Raw genomic sequence first — 19,586 nt, forward strand, 5'->3', positions numbered from 1 at the left:
TCTGACCACAGTACAATCACAAGAGGTCAATAACAAAAAGATAGTAGGGGCACCTGGGTGGCTCAGTGTGTTAAAGCCTCTGCCTTTGGCTCGGGTCATGATCCCAGGGTCCCGGGATCGAGCCTCACGTGGGGCTCTCTGCTCAGCTGGGAGCCTGCTTCCCTCTTTCTCTCTCTCTGCCTGCCTCTCTGCCTACTTGTGATGTCTGTCAAATTAAAAAAAAAAAAAGATAGTATAAAAACTAGTACATTTACAGCATTCTTTTAAATAACAGAAGGATCAAAGACAAAACCATACCAGAAATTAGAAAATATGTTTAACAATTAATATATATGCTACTTAACCAAACCTTATGCAGCTAACTGAAGTAATTTTTACACAGAAATGTGGGATTGAATTATCAGAAAGGGAAAAAGCCTGAAAATATGTGAACCAAACATCTAGAGATAATGGAACAAGAACAAAAAGTGAATATAAATAAAGTGAAAAGAAAGAATATTAAAAAGATAAAAAAGCAATGTAACAAAGCAAGGATACAGGATCAACACTGAAAGCTGGTGTTTTGAAAGGCTAAAATAAATCTCTGACAAGATCGATAGTCAACAAGAAAGAGACAACACAAAGTCTCATATTAGTAGTGAAAAGTAGTAGAAGTTACTGGCCAGCTTGAATATTGTTTCTTTAGGAAGTGGAAAAAAGTAGTACATGCATTTAAACCTAGAAATTTACTCATAGTGTATCCAGGGACCCTTTATTTTGTTTGAAATGTGGTAATTACTTAGATTTGTATCTTTCTTTACCTCGTTTTCTCAGAATACTTAATCATGTTGGACTATTTATTCTGTTCCAGTTTTTCTAGTTTGTTTTTGTTTTGAAATAGTTATGTTTTAGGTCTTAGCTCTATTATTTCATAACTTTTTTTTTCCCCTCTCATCTTTTCCTCTATCCTTTTCTTCTCTGTACTTGGAGAGCTTTTTTTCTTCAGGGCTCATTCAGTGTTCCAGTGCATCAGTTCTTTTTTAAAAAGATTTTATTTATTTATTTGCGAGAGAGAGGGCAAGCGTGAGTGAGGGGAGGGGCAGAGGAGGGAAAGGGAGAGAAAGAATCTCAAGAGGACTGAGCACAGAGCCCAACGTGAAGATTGATCTCCTGACCCTGAGATCACAACCTGAACCAAAATCAAGAGTTGGCCACTTAACCAACTGAGCCACCCAGGTACCACCCAAGCAATCACGTTTCTGAGTCACAATTTGTGCGGTCGGGGAGAGGTTTGAGATTGGGGGCCTTCTGGGGCCTGGCGGTGTTAAATCTCATGACAGGGAGGCAGTTATGCAGACCCTCACTTGATAATGTATGAACTTGTGCATTTACATGGTGGGCACTTTTGTGCATGTGTGTTATATTCACACAAAAGTTTTGGTTTAAATAAAATGAGAGAAATGATTATTTCACAGGATTGTTGTGAAAATTAAAGGCAAGGAAAGCCCTGGGTGGATAGGAAGCCATGCCATGCAGGTGGCACGATGCCTGAGAGTGAGCCCCTCACTGTCACTGCTGTACCTGGTGCAGAGACATCAGAGGACCACAGGATAGCAGTGGAATGTGTGCAAAATGCAGAGTTGGCATCCTGCTGATGAATGTACACTGGTCTCAGAGCCTTTCCTGTGCCAGTGAAGGGTTTTCAAGGTTGAGAATTCTTCAGAAGCAAAAACTCTTTTTTTAAATTTTATTTTATTTATTTATTTGACAGATCACAAGTAGGCAGAGAGGCAGGCAGAGAGAGAGGAGGAAGCAGGCTCCCTGCAGAGCAGAGACCGTGATGCGGTGCTCGATCCCAGGACCCTAAGACCATGTCCTGAGCCGAAGGCAGAGGCTTTAACCCACTGAGCCACCCAGGCACCCCAGAAGCAGAAACTCTTGAAAAGATGTTACTGGTCAAACCCATGGGCTTTATTTCTCTCTTGTCTTTACCTATTCAAACCTTCCACCCATTGTGGACCCAACTGCTGTCAGCACAGATGAAGCCCCCAAATCCTTCCACTAACCCCCTCTGTCCACTTCCATCCCCCATCTCATGCCGTCTTCCTCACCCCTCTGATGCCACACGCCTTTCACATTCCTCTCTTCTTGGGCCTGCTCTCCTTCTCTTTCCGCCTCTTTCTAACTCTTTATTCCCTCAGTTCTTGAGTGCCTAAGCTGACCTGGCCAGGCACTGAAAGGTGAGCCTCTAAAGGAACGTTAGTCCCCTGCAGTTGAAGAGTCATGCACAGACCTGGAGAGCTGAAAGATGTGAGGTTGGGGTTCCAGGGTGGTGCAGTTGGAGGTTGGCTAAGAAAAAGCCTTTTTCTTGTTTAATGATTCCCATAAAGCTAGAACTCATTACCAAATTCAGTAGTACACAGTTCCATTCCTATTTTAACCTGTATTTTTTTTTAAGATTTTTTTGTTTATTTTCATAGAGGGCAGGGAGGGGGCAGATACAGAGAATCTCATGACCCTGAGATCAGGACCTCAGCCAAAACCAAGAGTTGGATCCTCAATCAACTGAGCCACCCAGGTGCCCCTAACCTGTATTTCGTTTCAGTGTGGATTCAACCCATCCCTTTCATTTCATGAATCTGAAGGCTTTAGACGTATCTAGAGGAAGTTAGGATATAGCTTTAAGTCCACAAAATTTGTCCAAGTAATTTCTTTCACTAAGTCTACATGTATTTTTTCAAAGCTCTAGAAGTATCTCATAGCAAATCTGTAGCCCCCAGCTGAGAGGAGACTAAACTGGAAGAACTCCAGGGACTTCATAGGTCTGCGAGACGCGGTGCAGATGAGATCAGCCACCAGAACATCCACTGTTTACTGAGCCCTTACCTGGCACTGGGCCAAGTGCTTTTCAGCTATGACCTCTTCCAGTCTGAGCTCAGTACTTACACCATCCCTTCCACCTACATGAAGAGACCAAGATTTAGAGAGGTTAAATCTAACCTCTCCCCAAGGTCCCACAGCCATTAAGTGGCAGGGGCTGGGATGGGCCCTGTGTGTGTCAGATTCCAGAGCCTGGTCGTGCTGGAATCTTCCATTGGCCCCTGCTAATCCACTCTCCTGGGCTGGGGAGACTGAGGGGTGTGGGCTTCCTGCTGAGTCAGGCCAGCAGGGAGCATCACTGGGAGGTGGGAGGGCATTCATTGGTTCCTTCCTGCTGAGTCCCTGAGGCCAGGGGAATCCTTTTACCCCAGGTCACAGCCCTGTCAGGCTGCCCCTCTGCATGGTGCCCTCTGGCTCCCAGGTCTGAAACTGCTGCCTCCCCTGCTCCTTCTGGTTTCCTTAGACTCCATTCCTCTCTTTGTAAGGGAGTCATCAATCACCTGCCTGGAGTGGGCCATCTGTTTCCTGCTAGGAGCCTGACCAGTTCACCAGCTTCACTCTGGAATTATGTGAAGTTGCAAGGCACTTAAGCTCCCTGGGCCTGACTTTCTTTACCTGTCAAACAGGGAAGATGATGCCTGGCCTCGCTTGCTGTGCATATTGAAGAGGATAACAGGTGGAAAGGCACTTTGGAAAACAGAAATGATGTGTGCTAGCAATGAAATTCTGTGCGGCACTTAACCTGACTTGAATTAGAACATCCTTTGTGAGAAAAAATGAGCCTCTGAGAATTTGAGTACATTTCTATTCTAAAGAGCCAAATAGAGGAAAGAATATTGTGGAAGAGAACAAGAGTAAAGGAGATCTTCGCTTTGTTTTTTGTTTTGTTTTGGTGGCAGTGCTGTTGTATTTAAAAAGACTCTTTCCTTAGGACCCTGTGGACAAGCTACACATAATAAAAACGTCAGATAGTTGGGACTGGTTCTATCTAAGGTGATGATCTTGGCTGAGAAGCAAAGTAAACGCACAGCAGCTGTCCTAGCAGGTCCCTTCTCAGAGAGCACGTGCCAGAGGGCATATCACGGCCCTGCCTGGCTAGAACTCGCCACAGCTGCCATGGAGGTCTTCAAGCTGGAAAGGGCCACTTGGTCTTTTTCTTTCTCTTTCAAATGCCAGGCAGCCGTGAGCCCAGGCATGCCACCCCTGGGTGCAGGCACAGGAATGGAAGATGTGTCTGCCAAGCCAAACTCCCTCATTTGAAAAACCTTTGCTCCGTGGCCAGGTGTTTCAGCACCTCCCCACTCCCTGTCAGCAGAGGCTTCTGGAATTTCCCTGTCTGTAGAATGAGAACAGCTATACCAACATTCCTTCCCAAGCAGCTAATCAGAATACTGCCAACAAAAACCTTTGCAGAGGGCGGATGCCGGAGAGACGCGGAATTACGATTTTGCGGGTGTAGTTTACTCCTCAGTGCGTCCTTCCTGGGGAATCTGATGGGAGCTCAGGCCTCCGGGCTTTCTCCCTGTTCACTCCGTTGGTGCTTGACTCCTGAAGATGAAGTTGGGCTCCAACATTTTATTGCTTAGGAACCGAATGCATTTTTAAAAATTATTGTTAAAAAATGGCTGTCAATGTGTTATAGATGTTTTAAACAAATAGGCTTTACATCTCATAAGCATTGTATAAAAGTTAAAGAACCAAACTTGATAGGTCCTCAAGCAGTTTTTCTTTATTTAGGTGTGTTTTATTTACTAACTGAATAATGAATTGTGACTTGTACACACTGGAAATTTTGAACAGTTGTCTAGCTGCATTTTGCATGGAAGACTGTCCTGTCTTCCTGGGGAAAATGCTCTGAATGAGGATGATGACTTTGTGTCTAATGTAAGCTATTCCTCATGAAGTTTTGTAAATTGAAGGGCTAAATGGAGATAGATTTCTGATGAATAACCAGCTCGGGGTACAGGAATGCAGTGAACACAGCAGACACTACCATTAGCCCATACCCACTCTTCCCTTCTGCTTCCCAAGAAAATTCCGAGTTAATTGAGGGTAATGGTTTACTGAAAAGACTCAACTTCCCAGATTGCCTTGCTGTTAGGGTGGCTGTCGATTCACCCTGGGGATGAAATGAAGTCGCTAGCGGCTTCCAGGACAGCTACTGGGACTACCACCCGCCCCTCACCCACCAACGTCCTGCCTGGGTCATTGTCTCTAAACTTGATGCAGGACATAAACACAGGGGGAGCCCACGTTGCTGCTGGCGACACTGGGCTGCTCCCTCTGGACTTCTGTCACAGGTGAGCATAAACCCAGGGTTCTGCCACCGTACTTGCCTCACTGCAGCAGGCAGCTGGGAACAATCCTAGCACACACCCAGGGTGCTAGGCCCTTTGAACACGAACCTCAGACTGCTCTACCTCTAGTCTCTTGGGAGATGAACTCCTCCTCGGAGTTCATGTTTAGTTTGATGAAATGAGAAATGTGCACAAGAAGTCCAGCTACCTTCCGCTCTCAGGTCTCTAGACCCATTTGGACAGATAACCAAGACTTTTGCTTATTTAGACTTCAGAATACAAGAGGTCGTTTTTATCTCTAGTTTTAGAGATAAAGTATTTAACTTTTTTCTTGTGTGACATCTTTCCAAGAAGTTGTTACCCTTTTGCTTTGGTGGTCACCATATTTGATTTTTAACTTAATTTTATCCATGTCATTTTGTTGAGATTATTTTTATTGAGATATGTTTGGCATAGTACACTAGTTTCAGGTATATGAAGTAATGATTTAATATGTGTATCTATTATGAAATGATCACCACGATATACCTAGTTAATGTCTATTATCACACATAATTACCTTTTTTTCTGGTGGTAAGAACTTTTGAGATTTATTCTCTTAGCAACTTTCAAATATGCAATACCATCTTATTAACTACAGTCACCATGCTGTGCATTACATTCCCAGAACTATTTATTTTATAACTGGAAGTTTGCACCTTTGGATCCCCTCACCCATTTCACCCATCCCCGCATCCCATCTCTGACAACCACCAATCTGTCCTCTGTATCTACGAGTTCTTTTTTTTAAAGATTCCTCAAAATGTAAGATTGTACAGTATTTGTCTTATTTGTCTTTCTCTGTCTGACTTAGTCACTTAGTATAACACCCTCAAAGTCCATCCATGTTGTTGCAAATGGCAAGATCTCCTTCTTTTTATAACTGAGTAATATTTAAAATTATGTACATATATATGTATACATATATATACCATATGTATGTATATACACCATAATCTCTTTATCTATTCATCCATCAATGGACACTTAGATTGTTTCCATGCCTTCTGTAAATAATGTTTCTCTGAACATGGGGGTGTAGTATTTTTGAGTTAGTATTTTCATGTCCTTTGAATAGATACCCAGAAGTAGAATTGTTGTATCATATATGGTAATTCTATTGTAACTTTTTGAGGAACCTCCATACTATTTTTTTTATAGTGGCTGCACGATTTACATTCCCATTAACAGTCCACAAGGGTTCCCTTTTCTCCACATCCTTGTCAACATTTGTTACTTCTTGTCTTTTTGTTAATAGACATTCTAACAGGTGTGAGGTGGTATCTCATGGTGGCTTTGATTTGAATCTCCATGATGGCTTTGATTTGAATCTCCATGATGAAAGGTTGAGCACCTTTTCACATGAAAAGCCAATAAGATAGTTTGTTGGCTATCTGTGTGTCTTCTCTAGAAAAATATTTGTTCAGATCCTCTACTTTTTATTTTAATTTTAATTTTTTTACTGAAAATGTTGATTTTGGGGGGTTTTAGACTTTTTTTCTGAAAGTAATCTCTATGCTGAATGTGGGGCTGGAACTCAAGACCCCAAGATCAAGAGTCACATACTCTACAGACTAAGCCAGCTAGGTACCTTCCTCTGCCTATTTTTTTTTTTAAACTAGATTGGTTTTTGTTTTGTTTTGCTTTGTTTTTTGGTATCTGGTTTGTGAAATTATCTCTTTAATGTATATAGGCTTTGTAAAAAGTATATCTCACTTGACTTTCCAACTTGGAATTTTGGAATTAATGGTTCTAATACTTTCTAAGTACAACTTTAACCCTATCAGTCTGGTAATTTATATCTATAATCATTTTCCTTACAACAATGTCTCATCTGTCCACTTTATCCTTGAAATATACTAATGAAATGTATTAGAGTGAGTCCTCTAGACTGGAGATTTAGCCTAAATAACCAACTTCAAAGAAGAAAGATATGTTAAAAGTGTCTCTGGCAACATAATTTGTGATAGAAAAATATCCCTAGAAATATGGTGTATATCTAAGTATAATAGAGCATAAAGTTTAATGGTTTACTTGAGGAAGTATTATGCAAACATTCACATAATAAATTCAACAACTGCTTATATGCATGGGAAAAGTTAAATGAAGTAGCATTAAGTGAAAAAACAAAAAAACAAAAAAATCAAAAAAACAAAACCCCAACCTATAGTATTGTATATTTCCTGTGGATCCAGCTCCATACAAATTTGCTACATTAAGAGAGGAGGCATGGGTCTCCATTTCTTGGTAAGCGCCTGCCAACAGCAGGGGCACAGACACTCAGCCATGTTTCAGGGAGCCTGGCACTTAGAAGACCCACCATGGTGGGGAAAGTTCAGAGCTGAATCACACATTCTAATTACATACATGGGAGCTTGGATTTATAAAGGAAGAGTTAGTGAGAATTAAGTAAGCTTAGTTTGGCTCAGTTACACATCTGCATGTCTCTAAAACTGTGTACTCTGAAAGAAAGGGTCAGAGCTTTGGAATAATGCAGAAAAACAAAGATATTGAGTTAGGATCATGAGCTCCCTAGAATTTGTGAATTCTTACTGAAGAGGGAGCTCTGCAGCAGTGGTGTTTGAAACAGGACAGACTATGTCAAAACATGTGCAGGAAGCAGCAGGTCAGCTTCTGGTCCTCGGAGCCTCAGGTGGTGGTGCCAAGAGTAATTTCTATGATGGAGAGGGTGACAGAACAGCAAGGCAATGGTTCAGCATGCAGCCCCACGAAGGCTGGCGTTTCCAGTCTTTCCCACTTCATTAAAGACAAGGAGCAGCAGCCACTGGCCAATGCCCTAAGTAAAACCCAAATAACCCTTAGATGACTGTATTTTAAGATGCGAGTGTGAAGAAGGCAAGCCAGCTTTACCTGTCCCCACAGGGTGTGCTCTCCCCTATGGGCACTGTCAAGTTTGAATGTGGATCATCCATGACTTCATGTCACATGTAAAGGGCAGGGCTTACTCCTAGCCTGTGTGAGTAAATGTAAGTGGTTGTGTAATTATTCTTCTTCCTGCTTTATTTGACACTAATAAGGACCACACGAGCTGTTAATAATATTACATAAATTCTTAACATGTGGTCCATTCTCCTGGAGATCAGTTCTACATAACTGGATCTGAAGCCACACAGACCTTGTGAGGAAGGGTTACATTTTAAACACCCCTACTAACATCAAGAGGGAGTTTGGGTAATTTTCTTAAACCAGTCCTGAACTGTTCCCTGAATTAAAGGCCTACAGGCACCTGTCATTTGAACTCTGGATGTAATGCAATCTTAGTGGTTTTTGATGTAGTGCGGTTTTTAAGTACTCTCTTTCATCTGTATTATACACTAAACTTTGAATTGCCGATGAATTGTAAGATATTTGCTTTGTTCTGAGATATCACCATCACTTGGCATTAGTTATCTAGGCTGCCCAGGCAGATTGCTTTCACAACCAATGCAGCTCTTCGTTTCACTGATCTTTTTTGGTCTTTTAATTTTTATTTCATTTATTTCTCCTCTGGTCTTGATATGTCTTTCCTTCCACCAACTGTGGACTTGACTCTTCTTTTTCTAGTTTCTTGAGCTATAAAATTAAGTTGTTTATTCGAGACTTGTTTCTTGACGTGGGCATTGACTGCTATGAATTTCCCTTTTAGATCTGATTTTCCTGCATCGCATTAATTTGGGTATGTTCTATTTCTGTTTTCATTTGCCTCAAAGTGTGTTTTGATTTCCCTTTGGATTTATTCTTTGATTCACTGGTTATTCAGTAGCTTGTTGTTTAATCTCTACTTATTTGTGAATTTTCCAGTTTTCTTTGTGTACTTATTTTCTAGTTTTATACCATTGTGGTCAGAGAAGATACTTGATATGACTTCAGTGTTCTTAAATTTATTAAAACTTGTTTTGTGGCCTAACATGGTCTATCTCAAAAAATGTTCCATATGCATGTGAGGAAAATATATGTTCTGTTGCTTTTGAGTGGAATGTTCTGTTATATCTGTTAAGTCCATGTGGTCTCTCAATTAAGGCTGATGTGTCCTTGTTGATTTTCTGCCTTGATGATCCATTCATTGATATAGGTAGGCTGTTAAGATCCCCTGTTACTATGTTGCTGTCTATTTCTTCCTTTATATCTGTTAATATTTGCTTTATGTACTTAGGTGCTCCTTTGGGGCATAGGTATTTACAAATGTTGTATCCTCTTGTTAGAATGATCACTTCTTTGTCTCTTAGTATAGTGTTTGTTTTTCTTTTTAAGATTTTACTTATTTATTAGCGGGGGAGAGAACAAGAGTGAGGGAAGGGACAGAGGGAGAGAAAGAATCTCAAGGGGACTCCCACTGAGCGCAGAGCCTCACGTGGGAATCAATCCCAGGACCTTGGGATCAGGATGTGAGCTGAAGTCAGATAGTTAACTGACTGTGCCACCCAACTGCCCCCAATACAATCTTTGTTTTAAAACAACATCTATTTTGTCTGATAAAAATAATAGCTACCATACGCATGGAGTTTCTTTCTTCAACCCTTCACTTTCAGTCCATGTGTGTCCATATACCCAAAGTATGTCTCCTGTAGGCAGCATATAGATGGTTGTTTTTTTTTTAATTAACTCAGCCATCTGTGTCTTTTGATTGGCAAATTGGTCCATTGACATTTCTGTTTAATTATTGATAAGTATGTGCTTATTGCCATTTGTTAATTGTTTTTCTAGCTGTTTTTGTAGCTCCTCTCTGTTCTTTTCTTCTTCTCTTGCTCTTTTCCTTTGTGATTTCATGACTTTCTTTAGTGGTATCTTTTGTGTATTTGGATTTTTGCTTTGTGGTTACCATGAGGCTTACATAATAAACCTTATATCTGTAATAGTCTATTTTGGGTTGATAAAACTTAAGTTTGATTTCATTCTAAAGTTAAACATTTTTAGTCTCCCCTCTTTCATTTAATGTATTTGATGTGACATTTTACATCTTTTTGCCTTGTGTATCTCTTAACTAATTATTGTAATCATAGTTATTTTTACTACTTTGTCTTTGAATCTTCATCCCAAGTTTATTTTCAATATTTATTTATTTGTTTATTTATGTATTGATAGAAAGGATGAGGGGGGAGGAGGGCCAGAGAGAGAGCGAGATTATCTCAAGCCTGACAGGGGACTCAGGCTCATGATCCTGAGACCATGGCCTGAGCTGAAATCAAGAGTCTGAGCTCTCAACTGAATGAGCCACCCAGGAGCCCCCATCCTAGCTTCATAAGGAATTAAGTCACTACCTTTATTATAAATTTACTTTTCCTGTGAGACTCATTCACTCATATGTGTTCTTGCTAATAATTAGTACCCTTTCTTCTTTCAGCTTGAAGAAATACCTTTAACATTTCTTATAAGATCAATTTAACAATAATGAACTTCTTCAGCTTTTGCTTCTCTGGAGAACTCTTTACCTCTCCTTCAGTTCTGAATGATAACTTGGCTGGGTAGAATACTCTTGGTTGGAAGGTTTCTCTTTAAGCACTATGAATATATCATGCCACTCTCTCTGGCCTGCAAAGTTTCTGCTGAACAATTTGCCATAATCTTATGGGGTTCTCCTGTATATGACAAGTTGGTTTACTCTTGCTTACTCTTTTAATATTCTCTCCTTGTTCTTAATTTGACATTTTAATTATAAAGTGTCTTGATGTGGGTCTCTTTGAGTTCCTCTTATTTGGAACTCTCTGGGATTCCTGGATCTGGATGTATGTTTCTTTCCCCAGGTTAGGGAGATTTTAAGCCATTATTTCTTCAAATAAGATTTCTGCCCCCTTTTCTCTGCCTTCTCCTGCTAGACTGCCTATAATATGAATGGTCATCTGTTTGATGTTATCCTATAAATTTCTTAAGCTATTTTCACATTTTTTTCTTTTTGCTGGTCTTATTGGGTTAGTTCCACTGCCTTGCCTTATAGGTGACTTATCCTTTCTTCTGCCTCATCTAAGCTGCAGTTGAACCCCCTCCAGTGTATTTTCCAGTTTAATTACTGTATTCTTCAGCTCTGTGACTCTAGTTCATTTCTTATAGTTCCCATCACTTTGTTGAATTCTCCCTTTGTTCCTCCATTCTTCTTCCCAGTCTGGTGAACTCAATTATGATCACTATTTTGAACTTTTTATAAGGCAAGTTATCTTCAATTCATTAAGTTTTTTTTTCTTTCTGAAATTTTATCTAGTTCTTTCAGTTGGAACATATCCCTCTGTTTTTCATTTTGCTTTATTGTCTGTGTTGGAAGAGACAGATATAGGTAGGAAGAGAGAGGAAACCACCTCTCCCGTCTCCTGTAAGAGATGAAATTTGTCATTCAACACTACTCCAGGACTTGGTTATCTCTCAAATCTGTGTTGGTCCAAGCGACCTATTTTTTAAAAGGTCCCTTTTTAAATAGGTCCCAGTAGCTGAAGATGTACCAAGAGCTGTCAATATCCCAAAGGGGAGAATCTCAGCACCTAGATTCAGGCTGACAGGAAACCAGATACCCAAGTAGAAGCTTTTAAAAGTATACAAATATATACAGTCCTAAGGGGCACAAGCATAAGTCCCCTGGTCTTCAGAGCCAGGCATCAAGAGGCATCTTTTAGGTGGAGCTACAAAAATTGGAGCAGCAGACATACATAAAGGTTCCTTTCCAGAAGATACTGGTGCTTTGGAGTATGGCAAAGGGAAAATGTGAATATGATGTCTTACAGTTCCATGCCTGGGGAGTGTTCCAGAAGACTCCAATGTGTGTTTTAAATTAGATGTCTGTCCCTCAGACTGAGGCTTTAGTACAAGCAGATGAGCTTGTAAGGCAAGGCATATATATATATATATATATATATATATATATATATATACATACATACACACACACACCACACACACATTTAATGTATTTTCTTTATTTGTTTTCTTTTTTTTTTTTAACTTTTTTTTCCTGGGCTTCTTTTTATCTCCTTTCTTCCTCCCATGATCTGGGGTGGGGTCTCTTCTGATTTGGTTAAAGCGCATTTTCCTGGGGTCTTTGCCAGCCCTTTAGTATTTTATTTGCTCATTCATATACTCTTATCTGGACAAAATGACAAGGCAAAGAAACTCACCACAAAAAAAAAGAACAAGAGGCAGTACAGAAGGCTAGGGACCTAATCAATATGGACATTGGTAATATGTCAGATCTAGAGTTCAGAATGACAATTCTCAAGGTTCTATCCAGGCTCGAAAAAGGCATGAAAGATATTAGAGAAACCCTCTCGGGAGATATAAAAACCCTTTCTGGAGAAATAAAAGAACTAAAATCTAACCAAGTTGAAATTTAAAAAGCTATTAATGAGGTGCAATCAAAAATAGAGGCTCTTACTGCCAGGATAAATGAGGCAGAAGAAAGAATTAGTGATATAGAATACCAAAGGACAGAGAATAAAGAAGCTGAGCAAAAGAGAGACAAACAAATACTGGACCACGAGGAGAGAATTTGAGAGATAAGTGACACCATAAGATGGCACAACATTAGAATAATTGGGATTCCAGAAGAAGAAGAAAGAGAGGGGAACAGAAGGTATATTGGAGAGAATTATTGTAGAGAATTTCCCTAATATGTCAAAGGGAACAAGCATCAAAATCCAGGAGGCTCAGAGAACCCCCCCTTAAAATCAATAAGAATAGGTTCACACCCTGTCACCTGATAGTAAAATTTACAAGCCTTAGCGACAAAGAGAAAATCCTAAAAGCAGCCGGGGAAAGAAGTCTGTAACATACAATGGTGAAAATATTAGATTGGCAGCAGACTTATCCACAGAGACCTGGCAGGCCAGAAAGAACTGGCATGATATATTCAGAGCACTAAACAAGAAAAACATGCAACCAAGAATACTATATCCAGCTAGGCTATCATTGAAAATAGAAGGAGAGATAAAAAGCTTCCATCCCATCTGATATTTCTGAAATCCCATTATTCAAGCTTGTTTGAATCGTGAAGATTTTTCAGTTCTTTAAGCAACTTTTAAAATCTAATATTTTTCTTTATATGGTGTGACACTTTAAAACACTGAAATTAATGACTCTGCAATAAGAAATGAGGAACAATCAGAAATAACTGAGGAATAGAGGGTGAAACCCTATAGAATATTATCAGGCATCAGCCCCGGGGGTGTGGGTAAGCTGCCCTCTCTCCAGGTTGGACACCAAAGTGTCCAACCTGAGGGACCTTAATAATCAGTTTCTAGTTTCCAAATGCCCAAAAGGAAATTCCCTTCAGCCCACTTCTTCCAGGAGACATTCTATTGACAAGGCTGTTTTGGTTAGACTGTCAGAGCCAAGTTTTGTGGACAAACAGGTACACTGTTCACTAGGAAAGACAAAAATTCTTGGTTTGCTTATCCTAGAGTACAGGGCATTACAGCAGGAGACAACAATAGTCAGTAACACTCACCACCTGCCTCCTTGAGTCAAACAGGAGCACAGACATTAGAGCAGTCTGAAAATTAATAAGGGCTTTAAAAGCACTGGATTGGAATTATTGTAGAGAATTTTCCTAATATGGCAAAGGGAACAAGCATCAAAATCCAGGAAGTGCAGAGAATCCCCCTCAAAATCAATAAGAATAGGTCCACCCCACCCCTGTCATCTAATAGTAAAACTTACAAGTCTTAGTGACAAAGAGAAAATCCTGAAAGCAGCTCAGGACAAGAAGTCTATAATATTACAATGGTAAAAATATTAGGTTGGCAGCAGACTTATCCACAGAGACTGGCAGGCCAGAAAGAGCTGGCATGATATATTCAGAGCACTAAGTGAGAAAAACATGCAGTCAGGGATACTATATCCAACTAGGTTATCATTGAAAACAAGAGAGAGAAAAAGCTACTAGGACAAACAAAGACTAAAAGAGTTTGTAAACACCAAACCAGCTCTACAGGAAACATTGAAAGGGGTCCTCTAAGCAAACAGAGAGCCTAAAAGTAGTAGATCAGAAAGGAACAGAGACAATATACAGTAACAATCACCTTACAGGCAATACAATGGCACTAAATTCATATCTTTTGATAGTTACCCTGAATGTAAATGGGTTAATGCCCCAATCAAAAGACACAGGGTATCAGAATGGATAAAAAACCAAAACCCATCAATATGCTGTCTACAATAAACTCATATTAGTCCCAAAGGCAATCCCAGATTTAAAGAGAGGGGGTGGAAAACAATTTACCATGCTTATGGACACCAAAAGAAAGCTGGGGTGGCAATCCTTATATCAGATCAATTAGATTTTAAGCCAAAGACTATAATAAGAGATGAGGAAGGACACTATATCATACTCAAAGGGTCTGTCCAACAAGAAGATCTAACAATTTTAAATATCTATGCCCCTAACATGGGAACAGCCAACTACATAAATCAATTAATAACAAAATCAAGGAAACACATCAACAATAATACAATAATAGTAGGGGACTTTAACACTCCCCTCACTGAAATGGACAGATCAAGCAAAAGATCAACAAGGAAATAAAGACCTTAAAGGAAACACTGGACCAGATGGACATCACAGATATATTCAGAACATTCCATCCCAAAGCAACAGAATACACATTCTTCTCTAGTGCACATGGAACATTCTCCAGAACAGATCATATCCTGGGTCATAAATCGGGTCTCAAACGGTATCAAAAGATTGGGATCATTCCCTGCCTATTTTCAGACCACAATGCTCTGAAGCTAGAACTCAATCACAAGAGGAAATTTGGAAAGAACCCAAATACATGGAGACTAAACAGCATCCTTCTAAAGAATGAATGGGTCAACCAGGAAATTAAAGAATAATTGAAAAAAATTTATGGAAACAAATGATAATGAAAACACATTGGTTCAAAATCTGTGAGACACAGCAAAGGCAGTCCCGAGAAGAAAATATATAGCACTACAAGCTATACAAGCTATTCTTTCTCAAGAAACAAGAAAGGTCTCAGGTACACAACCTAACCCTACACCTAAAGAAGCTGGAGAAAGAACAAGAATGAAGCCCTAAACCCAGCAGGAGAAGAGAAATCATAAAGATCAGAGCAGAAATCAATGAAATAGAAACTAAAAAAACAATAGAACAAATCAATGAAACTAGGAGCTGGTTCTTTGAAAGAATTAATAAGATTGATAAACCCCTGGCCAAACTTATCAAAAAGAAAAGAGAAAGGACCCAAATAAATAAAATCATGGATGAAAGAGGAGAGATCACAACCAATACCAAAGAAATACAAACAATTATAAGAACATACTATGAGCAAACCTAGGCCAACAAATTCAACAATCTGGAAGAAATGGATACATTCCTAGAGACATATAAACTACACAAGTGAGCCAGGAAGAAATAGATAACCTGAATGGACCCATAACCAGTAAGGAGATTGAAACAGTCATCAAAAATCTCCAAACAAACAAGAGCCCAGGGCCAGGCAGCTTCCCAGGGGAATTCTACCAAACATTTAAAGAGGAATTAATTCCTATTCTCCTGAAACTGTTCCAAAAAATAGAAATGGAAGGAAAACTTCCAAACTCATTTTATGAGGCCCGCATCACCTTGATCTTCAAACCAGACAAGGATCCCATAAAAAAAGAGAACTACAGACCAATATCCTTGATGAACACAGATGTGAAAATTCTCACCAAAATACTAGCCAATAGGATCCAACAGTACATTAAAAGGATTATTCACCACGACCAAGTGGGATTTATTCCAGGGCTGCCAGGTTGGTTCAACATCTGCTAATCAATCAGTGTGATACAATACATTAATAAAAGAAAGAATAAGAACCATATGATACTCTCAATAGATGCTGAAAAAGCATTTGACAAAGTACAGCATCCCTTCCTGATTAAAAATCTTCAAAGTGTAGGGATAGAGAGCACATATCTCAATATTACCAAAGCCATCTATGAAAAACCCACTGCAAATATCATTCTCAATGGAGAAAAACTGAAAGCTTTACTGTTAAGGTCAGGAACAAGGCAGGGATGCCCGTTATCACCACTGCTATTCAACATAGTACTAGAGGTCCTAGCCTCAGCAATCAGACAACAAAAGGAAATTAAAGGCATCCAAATTGGCAAAGAAGAAGTCAAATTATCACTCTTCACAGATGATATGATACTATATGTGGAAAACCCAAAAGGCTCCACTCCAAAACTGCTAGAACTTGTACAGGAATTCAGTAAAGTGTCAGGATATAAAATCAATGCACAGAAATCAGTTGCATTTCTCTACACCAACAACAAGACAGAAGAAAGAGAAATTAAGGAGTCAATCCCATTTACAATTGCACCCAAAACCATAAGATACCTAGGAATAAACCTAATCAAAGAGGCAAAGAATCTATACTCAGAAAACTATAACGTACTCATGAAAGAAATTGAGGCAGACACAAAGAAATGGAAAAATGTTCCATGCTCATGGGTTCGAAGAACAAATATTGTGAAAATGTCTATGCTACCTAAAGCAATCTACACATTTAATGCAATCTGTATCAAAATCCCATCCATTTTTTTCAAAGAAATGGAACAAATAATCCTAAAATTTATTTGGAACCTGAAAAGACCTCAAATAGCTGAAGGAATATTGAAAAAGAAAGCCAAAGTTGGTGTCATCACAATTCCAGACTTTAAGCTCTATTACAAAGCTGTCATCATCAGGACAGTATGGTACTGGCACAAAAACAGACACATAGATCAATGGAATAGAATAGAGAGCCCAGAAATAGACCTTCAACTCTATGGTCAACTAATCTTTGACAAAGCAGGAAGGAATGTCCAATGGAAAAAAACAGCCTCTTCAACAAATGGTGTTGGGAAAATTGGACAGCCACATGCAGAAAAATGAAATTGGACCATTTTCTTACACCACACACGAAAATAGACTCAAAATGAATGCAGGACCTCAATGAAGAGGAGAGCACAGGCAGCAACCTCTTCGACCTCATCCACAGCAACTTCTTCCTAGGAACATCGCCAAAGGCAAGGGAAGCAAGGGCAAAAATGAACTATTGGGATTTCACCAAGATCAAAAGCTTTTGCGCAGCAAAGGAAATAGATAAGAAAACCAAAAGACAACTGACAGAATGGAAGAAAATATTTGCAAACGACATATCAGATAAAGGGCTGGTATCCAAAATCTATAAAGGGCTCTGCAAACTCAACACCCAAAGAACAAAGAATCCAGTCAAGAAATGGGCAGAGGTCATGAACAGACATTTCTGCTAGGAAGACATCCAGATGGCCAACAGACATATGAAAAAATGCTGCACATAACTTGGCATCGGGGAAATACAAATCAAAACCACAATGAGATAACACCTCACATCAGTCAGAATGACTAAAATTAACAAGTCAGGGAATGACAGATGCTGGCGAGGGTGCAGAGAAAGGGGAACCCTCCTATACTGTTGGTGGGAATGCAAGCTGGTGCAGCCACTATGGAAAACAGCATGGATATTCCTCAAAAAGTTGAAAATAGAGCTACCCTATGACCCAGCAATTGCACTACTGGGTATTTACCCTAAAGATACAAATGTAGTGATCTGAAGGGGCATGTGCACCCGAATGTTTATAGCAGCAATGTCCACAATAGCCAAACTATGGAAAGAACCTAGATGTCCATCAAAAGATGAATGGATAAAGAAGATGTGAGATTTTCATATATATATATATATATATATAATCATATATTTCATATATAAAATATATATATTCATATATATTTCATATATGAATATATTTCATATATGAATATAATCATATAATTCATATATATATGAATACTATGCAGCCATCAAAAGAAATAAAATCTTGTCATTTGTGATGACGTGGATGAAACTAGAGGGTATTATGCTTAGGAAAATAAGTCAAGCTGAGAAAGACAACTATCATATGATCTCCCTTATATGAGGAAGTGAAGATGCAATGTGGGGGATTTGGGGGGTAGGAAAAGAATAAATGAAAGAAGATGGGATTGTGAGGGAGACAAACCACAAGAGACTCTTAATCTCACAATACAGACTGAGGGTTGCTGGGGGGAGGGGGGTCGGGAGAGGGTGGTGGGGTTATGGACATTGGGGAAGGTATGTGCTATGGTGAGTGCTGTGAAATGTGTAAACCTGGAAATTCACAGACCTGTACCCCTGGGGATAAAAATACATTATATGTTTATAAAAAGTTTAAAAATAAATTAAAAAAAAGAAATACAAAGACGCGGGGTGCCTGGGTGGCTCAGTGGTTAAGCTGCTGCCTTCGGCTCAGGTCATGATCTCAGGGTCCTGGGTTCGAGTCCCGCATCGGGCTCTCTGCTCAGCAGGGAGCCTGCTTCCTCCTCTCTCTCTCTCTGCCTGCCTCTCTGCCTACTTGTGATTTCTCTCTGTCAAATAAATAAATAAAATCTTTAAAAAAAAAAAAAGAAATACAAAGACGCCTAAGAGACTACAGCGAACAATTATATGCCAACAAATTGGACAGTCTAGAAGTGGAAGAATTACTAGAAATATGTAGCCTACCAAAAATGAATCATAACAAAATAGAAAATCTGAACTAGAAAGGAGATAGATTAATAGTTAAAAACTATTCAACAAGCAAAATTCAGGACCAGATGGCTTCACTGGAAAGTCCTAGAATGCATTCAACGAAGAATGAATACCACTTCTTTTTAAAATCTTCAAATAAGTACAAGAGGGGAATATCTCCCAAACACATTTTATGAGGCATTAGGCCAGCCCTAATACCAATACCAGACAAGGATATTACAAACAAAATTATAGGTCAATATCCCTAATGAGCAAAGATGAAAGAGTCTTCAACTAAATATTAGCAAACTGAATTTCAACAGTACATTAAGAGGATCTTACACCATGATCAAGTGGGATTTATTCCAGGGATGTAAGGATGGTTCAACATGTGCATATCACTCAATGTAATACATCCCAAAGACAAAATTAAAGATAAAAGTCACATGATCATCTCAACAGATACAGAAAAAGCAGTTGAAAAATTCAACATCCATTTGTGATAAAAACTCTTAATAAAGTGGGTATAGGCAGAAATGTACCTCAGTGTAATAAAGGCCATATATGACAGGCCATGGCTAACCTCATTCTCAATAGTGAACAGCTGAAAGTTTTTCCTCTAATATCAGAAACAAGACAAAGATGTCCATTCTCACTACTTTTATTTACCATAGTATTGAAGTCCTAGCCAGAGAAATTTGATTAAAAATATAAATAAAGAGCATCCAAACTGGAAAAGAAACAAAATAGTCACTATTTGCCGATGATATGATATTATATGTAGAAAACCATAAATACCCCATTAAAAAACTGTGAGAACTAATAAACAAATTCAGTAAAGTTGTAGAAGACAAAAATC

This window comes from Mustela nigripes, chromosome 7 (assembly GCF_022355385.1).
Source record: "Mustela nigripes isolate SB6536 chromosome 7, MUSNIG.SB6536, whole genome shotgun sequence".
In the NCBI taxonomy this organism is placed as follows: Eukaryota; Metazoa; Chordata; class Mammalia; order Carnivora; family Mustelidae; genus Mustela; species Mustela nigripes.